Source organism: Pseudopipra pipra, chromosome 3, assembly GCF_036250125.1.
Source record: "Pseudopipra pipra isolate bDixPip1 chromosome 3, bDixPip1.hap1, whole genome shotgun sequence".
Lineage (NCBI taxonomy): Eukaryota > Metazoa > Chordata > Aves > Passeriformes > Pipridae > Pseudopipra > Pseudopipra pipra.
In genome coordinates this window covers 31,782,457-31,791,687 of record NC_087551.1, presented here as the reverse complement: position 1 = coordinate 31,791,687, position 9,231 = coordinate 31,782,457, and the positions used below count along the sequence as shown (strand labels likewise).

At 59.1% G+C, this 9,231-nt stretch overlaps 1 protein-coding gene across 5 annotated transcripts in view; it reads left to right on the top strand.

Annotated features, from left to right (window-relative positions):
- Positions 1 to 956: 956 nt before the first annotated feature.
- SLC29A1 (solute carrier family 29 member 1 (Augustine blood group)) overlaps positions 957 to 9,231 on the top strand; it is a 34,153-nt gene continuing 25,878 nt past the window's right edge. The window contains exons 1-2 of one of the 5 annotated variants that reach the window (XM_064651074.1): positions 957 to 1,078; positions 6,989 to 7,145. The gene's annotated coding sequence lies outside the window, so the exon portion shown is untranslated. Of the gene's footprint in view, positions 1,079 to 1,726; positions 1,835 to 3,423; positions 3,445 to 6,988; positions 7,146 to 9,231 lie in introns of those variants that run through there. The other 4 variants (XM_064651073.1, XM_064651075.1, XM_064651081.1 and 1 more) reach the window with 4 other exon arrangements.

The window sequence follows — 9,231 nt, the reverse complement described above, 5'->3', positions numbered from 1 at the left end:
AAATAGAAGTGCTGGCTGCAGCCCAGCTCTGCAGTAAGGGCTGAGAGAGGAGAAATGCTCCCGCCACTCCATCTCCCTCATGCAGTGTTCCTGGGCCTGGGGACAGGCAGCAAGGTAGAGGTGGGCACACCAGTATCACCAGCAGAGGGGCTGTCTCCATGTTCCCAGTGAGGTGTGGGAAGAAATGCTGGTGAGAGTGCTGCTGTGTGGGCAGGAGTATGCTTTCTGTGCTTCCCCTGTGCCTTCCCACCCTCCACTTGGCTCCATCACTCTTGGCTCTGACACCTGTTTTCCTCCAACACCAAAGCTCAGCTGCCTGCACTTCCTTAATGGGAAGAGATGAGTGGGATGGGAGGTCTGGGCAGGGGCCAGGCCTGGCCAGGCCAGGGAGGAGGCCAAGACACAGCATTCCGGCTCCGGCCGCACATACCAGGAGAGCAGCTGGTGGGCTGATGCCAGTTCATTCCTGAGCAGCTGAGGGGCCCAGCAGAGGGGGCAGTGGGTACAGGGTGCTCTACTGAAGGCCCCCCTGCTGGCCCCAGGGGGTCGATGCTGACCAGTAATGGGGTGGGAGCTCAGCAAGTGTCCTGCCATGGCCTGAGTCCACACAGCAGCATGGAGTGACATGGGCCACCAAAGAGATGACCCCATCCCAGGGATGATGTTGGCATCTGCAGCACTGCTCTCAGTGCTCCCCTTGTACAGCCTGCATTGTCCCCCCAAGGTGGCTGTCCACCCACAGGCGTCCCTCTCTCCTTCCCTTTGCTGGCACTTGGCCCCACTGCAACGCTCTGACGAATCCCGCTTGAAGTTCTATGGCAGAAGCCAATTCCCCCCCCTCCCACTAATCTGCCCGTGCATGCAGCCTCCACCTGCTAAGCCAGCGGAAGCTGTGCTCAGCCAGCCCCAGCCAGCACCAGGGCTCTGAAACCCACTCCAGCTGCAGAGCCTGTGGGGTGGCAAAGCCTCCGCACCCTGGTTCTGCTGCTGTTCTGGGAAACCCCAACCCTGCTTGGCACCAGGCAGCAAGGAGATTGCAGGCTGCATCATCTGGCACCAGGAGAGCTGAGCCATCGAGGTAAGGGCAGGGTGCAGGCAGGGAGGTGAGCAGAGTATGCACTCTCCCTACTGTGCCTCATTTCCCTGGGTACCAGGAAGGGGGTCTGGCTCCAGTCCCCTCCACTGAGCTAAGGTCTTGTCCTGCATTTTGGCTGCTCAGCAGTCCTGCTGCAAGGTCACCCTGCAGCTGGGGGCCTGTGCTGAGCTCTGTAGCCATCTCATACTGCCTCCAGTCTGAGATCGGTGCTTTCCAGTCCCATAGCTGCAAGGAGGGTTCGGAGCCTGGCGCCGGTGCAGGGGGTAGCGAAAGGGGGAGCAGCATTGGCGGGACTGGCTGCCAGCACTTGCCCTCCTTGCCTGGGCAAACTGGCAGCACGGCGATGCCCCCCTCCCAGGGCAGGGACCCCCCGGGCAGGAGGGCCAGCTGCCTGCTCCAGCAGGTGGGAAAGCACTGGGAAAAGCCGTAGCACGGGCCATCCCTGTGCCGGGGCTGCGGCAGCGTGGCGACCGCTGCAGCATCCCTCTCGCTGGTGCGGACGCTGCAGCTGCGGGCAGAGGGGCAGAGCGGGGTGTGAGGGGTAAGAACACCGGGCTGCAGTGCCGGCGGCCCCGAAGCTGCAGGCTGTCCCAGCCCGCCCACGAGGTGCCCTTGGCGCGGCGGGCAGCGCTAGGACCCGGCGTGCCGCGGCCGGCGCTGCTGGCACCGGGCATTGCGGGACGGGACCGTGCCGGCGGTGGCGCCGCGGGAAGGAGCCGGCAACGCTCGGAAGAACATGTAAGCGACGCGGCGGAGTCCAGGCTGCCACGGGAGCGGGTGGGTGCTGGGGCGGACCGGGGAGCCCGGCAGCGGCGGCGGCAGCGCTCGGGGAAGCCCTGGCAGCCGTCCCGCGGCCGTGCGGGGCAGCCGGGGCTGAGGGGGTGGCAGGCTATCCCACCGGGTCTCCGACCCCGGCACGCTCGGCCCCGCTCCTGCTGGTGCTGGGTGCTGCTGCTTTCCCTTCCCCTCCCTCTGCGGGACGCCCGCGGGGCTGGGCAGGGGGCTCGTCCCAAGAGCACAATGCCAGGAGGCAGTAAAGGCCTCCCCCCATCCATCCCCCAGCACAGGCAGCTGGGAGTGGTGTTTGGTTACTCTGCCTGTGGGGATGTCACTCCAGGGCTGACACAGCCACTGTTTATGGCCCCATCGCCTTCCTGTGTCAGTCCCAGCCTTCCGTGAGCGCTGGCTTCCTCCCTGCCCCGACAGTCACGTATGTTCCTGTATGGCCCCGGGGGTGCCTGGAACCACAGGGAACACCGCCAGCGAGCCTTCCACGTTCCTGGAGGCCCTGGGGCTGTGCCACCGCTTGCCTCCCTGCCAGAGCTTCTTCTGCAGCCCCATTCGCCTCTCACAGGCCCTTTGTCCCAGTAGCTGGGCACTCTCCCATGACCCTTTCTATTTGTAGGCTGACCGCTGGGAGCTTGCCCTCTGCCCTTGCACCTTTCCCCATGCAGCTCCTTTCTCCCCAGGCACCATTCCTGGCTGCCCTCAGCATGATTTGGCCCAGTGCAGAGGTCCTGGCTGCCCTCAGAGTCCGAGGCATGGCCTCAGGCTTGTTTGTAGGACCCTGACCTCGTGTGCAGGGGAGAGAGAGATGAAGGCAGGCAGAGTAGGATTCGTGGCATGGCCCTTGACCCCACATCCGTGGTGCCTCTCCAGGTCAGGGCGCTGCTCTGCTGTCCAGGTAAAGGTCTTAATGCAAGAGGTGAGAAAACAGTGTCCCCATTGCTGCTTGTTGTCCTTATCCCTTCACTGCCCTGGTGCTGTCTTGGAGGGGAACTGGGTGCTGTAGGGGCTGCAACGGATGGGGAAATGCAGAAAGTGAGGTAAACTGGCATAGGTGCTGATAGGAGATAGTGAAACTCATCTGTCATGGTCCTCAGGCTTGTGCAGGAAGATGATGGAGGATGTGGTGGAGGAGCACAGCCACGTGCTGCTGATGGCCTGCTTGCGCTGCAGCAGCTATCTCACGTACAGACATACAAGAAGCCCCCCACTCCCTGCCAGGAGTGGCTGGAGCATCCCTGAAGGCAAGCTGGATGGCACTGGGAGCAGCAGGATGGCAGATGCAGGCAGCAGTGGCAGAGCAGCCTATCCTGCATCAGAGCGGGCAGCCCCTGAGCTACCATCAGCAACAAGCCACTCCAGGGCTCTCTGGGAAGCTAGGCTTTTGTGGAGCTCTTTTTCTTCTTGAGAAGCCTGGCTTTTTGCAGGGAGCCCAGCACCATCATGACTGCAGATACAAAGCAGGACCAGCAGCAGTACTGCTGGGCACTGCATAGCAGCTCAGCTCTGCTGTGAAGCTTCCCAGCTCTTCAATCCCGGGACACAGCACTAGCAAAAACCAGGTGAGACTTTTCCACCTGCTTGCACCCTCTGGAGGTGGCAGATTCTGCGGGGAGAGTGCAGAAGACAGGGAGTAGGTTGTCTGCAGCTTCTCCTCAGAGGGGGGTCTTTTTAGGAAGCCAGCCACCACTGTAGTCAGGGCTGACTTTTGTCTTCTGGCTTGCCAGAAAGAAGATTTACTGTGTCTAGGCAGCAGCATTAGAAGAGCAAGCTGTTTCCCCAGAGACTGAGTCCTTATCAGCTGAGTATGGAGTCAGCCTGAGGCCATGAGCCCCTGGAAAGGTAGTGACAGGAACCCCTCTTGTCCCTGAAGCACTTGGCCAGTGGTACAAAGGTGCTCTTGGATGCCTTATAGTCCAGGACCAAGGGAAGAAGCTGGCAAGCTGCCTTTTGAGAACTAAGCTATGCTGAGGAGGTGCACCTCATGCCTTTCCCCATTCCATCCCTATGAGATTCAGAGTTCTCAGAGGACTAGCCAGGACCCCTTTCTCTGTGGCCCACAGCTGAGCAGCAAGCACAGCCCTACAGGACAGGTATTGTGTTCAGGGTGACTGTCACTGTGTTGTATCTTCATGTGATCCACCCTGACCCTGAAATCTGCTTCTTAACATTATCCACGCCCTTCTGCACAGTGTGTTACCTACAAGCAAACTCTGTCCTGCTCCTTTAAACCGCCTTCAAACAAACAGCTTGAGCTTCTGCCCTCAGACTTCCCTGCTTACTCCCAGATTTCCTGGCTCCCGCTCATCCCCACTCCCCCCATGAGTTAGCACAGCACACACAACAAGCTCACACTTTGGGTTGCCTGTCCCACTTTGCTCACTTGGCTCCCAGTGCTGGTGATGCCCCCATCCCCCTGCTGCAGCTCACTGCCTCCTCATCCTCACAGTGAACCCAGCGCTCGGGCCTGTGCCCGTCCTTCCCTAGCCCGAGGGGTCGCGTGGGATACCTCCCTACCCAGAATGCCGGACCCTCTCCCAGCAGCCATCCGCTCCCCACAGCTGGGAGAACACCACTGCTGCCCTTCCCCCCGCCCCCCTCCGCTTTCCCACACTCCCTCCCGCATTCCGCGGAGCCGCTTAAGCCCGCGGGCCGGCTAATTCCTTCCCCGTGGGCTCCCCGTGCTGGCCGGTCACGGGAGGGGAGGGGGCCCACGGCTGCCCCGCGCCGCCGGCAGGGGGCAGCACGGGCACGGTGGGTGCGGGGTCCCCGCAGAGCCCTCGGGGGTCCCCACAGAGCCCTCGGGGGTCGGGCAGCTCTGCGGCGAGAACGGGAAGGGGCCAGGAGCCAGAACCTCCCCCCCTCAGGGGACAGCCGAACTCTGACGGGCTCCCCCTGCAGCGTGAGCACGGGGCACTGCAGGCTCCCGGCAGTGTTTCCCAGCCTCACGCCTGAGGAGTGCAGGACCCCCCGGGGGTTCCCTCCTTCCTGGTCCGTGTTAGAGCATCCTCTGCCCACGGGTGGACACTCAGCTTTGCAGAGGGGCTGAGGAAGGGAGAGAGGGCGGTCCCAGTGGTACTTGGATGATCCGCTACAGATGGGCCGCTTGTCATGGGTTCGGCCCGCTCTTTTGATGTCCCATGGCTGTGTTCTGCTGGGTGGCCTGGGGGCCATGTCTCGGCTTGGGAATCCATGGAAGTATGACTAGCAAGGAGAGGAAATGATGAACGGCTGGTACTGTTGGAAGCTGTGGGAAAGGGCCTTCCTGGAGACCTCTCTGTAGGATGTTTGGGAGCATTCAGCCACAGCTCTGCCGCTGATTTGCCCAAGGGGGAAAGCATGACAGGATGGGCTTAGTCTCCAGACAGGATTTAGTCAGCCCTGCCAGACGTTTGCACAGAGCGGAATTCCTCCACTCCAGCCAGCAACTGTCGGGCCAGGGACAGACACGGGGCTGGCATGGCTGTGAGAGTTCCTGGGCCTGTGTTTGGAGCCCTTGTCTCTGCAGGTGGCCATGTGCCATAGTCCCCGTGGTGCCAGTGGCCACAGAGCCTGCCCAGGGAGCAGGCTGGATGGGAGAACAGGCAGGTGCCTTGGCCCTGCACTGCCACGCGGGATGGGCAGCCACCAGCTGCAGCAGCACTCTCTGACAGCCGGAGCATGGCTCTGCCTGCTGCCACCAAGGTGCCTTGGGAAGGCTGATGGGGAGCCATGGCTTCAGGCTATCCTTTGAGCCTGGGATTCACCCATCCTCCAGAAAGTAATCTTCTGCCTTTTAGATGAGATCCAGGGAGCTGCTGGGCACCGTGCTCCACTGGGGTGTGGATGGGCTTTGCAGACTGGGGTAACAGGACCACACAGTGGCTGCTATCCCTCTTCCTCTGGCCAGGTTCCCTCATTCCCAGCAGCCCACAGCTCCCCTGTGGTGTTTTACGAGCGTGGCTGAGTGCCAGCCAGCTCCTTCCTTAATGGCTGTGCTCTGTCGTGGGAGACTGGTGCTGCCAGCTAAGGAGCAGGATGTGCCCCCGGCACTGCTTCAATGGGCCAGATGACCTTGACTATAATGTGGGTCCCTCTGCCCACGCCAGTTCCATCCTCTGCCAAGGAGACCTGGTGTGACACCATGACAGAGTGACACTGGTGCTTGGAGTGGCCTGTGCCCCAGGACTACCATTTCTGAATGCCACAGAGTGTTCCTGCCTGTCTCCTCTGGTACGACTGGGAGCCTGGCCTGTGTGTTTTGAGTTTACTCAGGCCTCAGCTCGGGCCCTGGCAGGTAGAAACTGTGTGCTGTGGGGTAACGTTTGACCTTTGGCTGGTGGCTACACAGCTGTCACTCAATAACTAGCCACAAAGCAACTTCGCGGCTAATTGGTGTCATTAGGCAGTATTTACTGCTTTAACGCTTGTAGGAGTCAGCAAATGGGTAGCTGGGGCTCAGGAGAGGGCAGCAGCAGTACAGGGAGGGAGACAGAGGGGTGGGGAGGATTGCACCCAGGAGGTGGTGGGAGTGGGAGACCCTCAGCAGTGGCTTGGGCAGGGTGGCTTGTGTCTCCCTAGCCTGCCAGCTGGGAGATGCCCCATGTCCCAAAGATGATGCTGCTCCATTGGGCACCAGGAACTCCCACCACCTCCTTCAGCAGCCTGAGAGGGGGCTGGAATTTAACTGGACCCCATTGTCCATGCCAGGCCCCAGGAGCCCTCTGGGCACCCCGGCCCCTTGCTGAGCTGTGTCGAATCAGGGGACAATGGGTTTTGTTTCTGCCTGCCCAGCTGGAAAACACCCGTGGCCCTGCCACCGCCACTGGGCTGGAGGCGCGCTCAGTGGAGGCCCTTCCTTATCATGTCTCCAGGCTGTTTGCTCACTGGAGCTGTGAGTGCTTCAGGAGTAGCAGTGTCACCCCATTGCATCTCAGTGCTACCAGCATGGGGAGGATGCTTAGCATGGGGAGGTGGGGGGGCTGATTGGCAACAGGTGCCTCCCTCTCCCCTGCCTCTTCTTACAGGTTTTCACCCGGGGCTGCTCCTCTTCTGGCAGCAAGCTCCTGCTGCCCTCAGCCCAGTAATAAAGAAATCACAGGCAGCTGCCTAACTTTATCCCGGCAGGTCGGGTTGCGTGAGGAAGCAGAGGGACGACGGGGTGCTGAAGGTCTGCGTGGCTCCCTGCAAGCGGTGAGGTGCCAGCTGGATATCTGTGCCACAGGCAGAGCTCAGGAGGGTGTATTGCAGCCCACTCCTTCCCCAGCCAAGCTCAGACCATCAGGTGAGAATCACCTCTGCCCTGCCACCTCATCCTGAAACTCAGGGCAGGGCACTGAAATCCTGGGGGGTTACTATCAGGAGTCCTGCAAGCAGCAACCAGAGAACACCCACCCTCAAAAAGGGTCTGCCAGCAGCTCTTCAGCCAGGACCAGCAAGGAAACAGCCAAACTAAAATGGTCCCTGAGCCATTCGCTGATCTTGGCAACAGGCTGAGATGCTTTTTTTGACTATCAAAGAATCCAGGATCATTGTAGTCTCATTATAACTGGATTCACAGGAGCCTGTAGTGGTTTTTTCCCCCACTGGCTAATAGGTTAATAACCTGCTGGCACTTGACAGAGGTCCAGCATCTTCTGTGTTTCCCTCCATGTGACCGATTAAAATGCCCCCTTCTCCCCCTTTCCCAATATGGCTGTGCCCTGCTGCCTTGTCACACGTGCAGAGAATCAGACACAGCTGCTAATCTGCTTGCCACTCCACTCCTGCCTGCCTGCCCTGCCTTTTAAACACACTGGCTCTCTGTTTCTCTGCTCCGTGGCGCAGAGGCTCTCTGAGCTGAGTTGTCCATGCCTTCCTCTGAAATGGTGTGGGCAGCACCCGATGTAGGGAAATGCTGCTTCTGTGGGTCATGCATGCAAAGGGAAGGATGTTTTGCAATGCAAAGGAGAACTGGACAGCATGTAGCCCCTGACCTCAGCCCTGCTGCAGGTCGATGGCCTAGCCATGCCTCAGTTTCCCTTGCCTCTGGCACAGGCACATTAGAGGGAAAAGGAAATTTCACTGCAGAGGAGGGATGGTGGGTTAATTAATGTATGGTTGCAAAGTGCTTGCAAATCTCCAAGGAAAACGGTCGACGTGGGTGCCAAGTGTAAAGGATTCTGGAAACACTAAGTGCCTGCAAATGCTGGCTAGCTCCTCAGGGTCTAAAACTCAAATATTGCCCAAGAGGCACCGAAAATATTCCTTTAGCTCATGTGATGCATTATCCACTGCCTGGAATAAATCTCCCTTTTTGCTCTTGCTTTCCAAACCAGCTGTTTGTTTGTTTTCCCCTTTTGGATTTCATAGCTTAGTTAAAGCAAGCAATTGCTACAAGAGGAGGGGGGGGGAAGCAGCTTTTGTGAAAGGTTTGGCAGCAAGTGTCTTTGAAGGGAGAGCACTTTGGCACTTGGCCTGTTTGTTCTGCCAGTTACAAACTAGCTGTGGGCTCCAGGTGACAGCAACGCAGTTCATGCAGCGCACGTTTGAGGTCTCCGAAGAAAACTCAAAGGGCTGGGCAGCTTGAGCCCCATCAACATGTCCTGGGAAGCATGTCTGTGGGACTCCCAGTCTTATATAAGGGAAAGGCTTTGCTGGCTGCCGTCCTCCCGGAAAGCAGGGCTTTGCCTTCTCCCTTTACTCTTGGGAGCACAGCAATCTGCCAACAGCAGCAGCGTTTTGGCACCATGCTGCTGTTTTGGAGATGGAGAGGGTGGGAATGCAGCAAGTCCCCGGGCCCCACTCAAGGCTGCCTTTTCTCCTTGCCCAAATTACACAGGGGAGAAACATCTAGCTGTGTGTCCTGTACAGTGGTGGGCCCAGTACCAGTGCTGGGCAAAGCACAGCTGTTTCCAGTTTTGGAGCAGAAACTGGTTTTGTAGCTGTTTGTTTCTTCTAGGAGGTTTGTTTTTGTACACACAGAGGTGAAGATAATAACATGAGAGTCACTTGGGAGCAGAGGGCTTTGCAAAGGCAACACACTTCATCAAGATGAAGCAAGGCAGCTTGGCCCTGCAGCAAGGGCTTGTGTTTGTGGGGCAATAAATGAGTTGTCACTGGCTGTGCGATTTGTTACCTTCCCTTGCAGAGGAGGTGTCACCCCCCTGCGACTGCATGCTGCCATTGGCATTACACAGCCCAAGGACCTGCATTGCTCTTGAGAGCAGACATGCTCCCCGAGGGGCTGAAGTGCCTCTCCTGAGAAGAGAACCTTGAGCGAGATGTCTACTGTCCTGCACCAGCCAGGGTTGGATTTCAAAGGACACTCACGCTCTTCCAGCCTTAGCCTTCCTCACCCCACAGTGTCTTGCTCACTCCTGGTCTCCTGC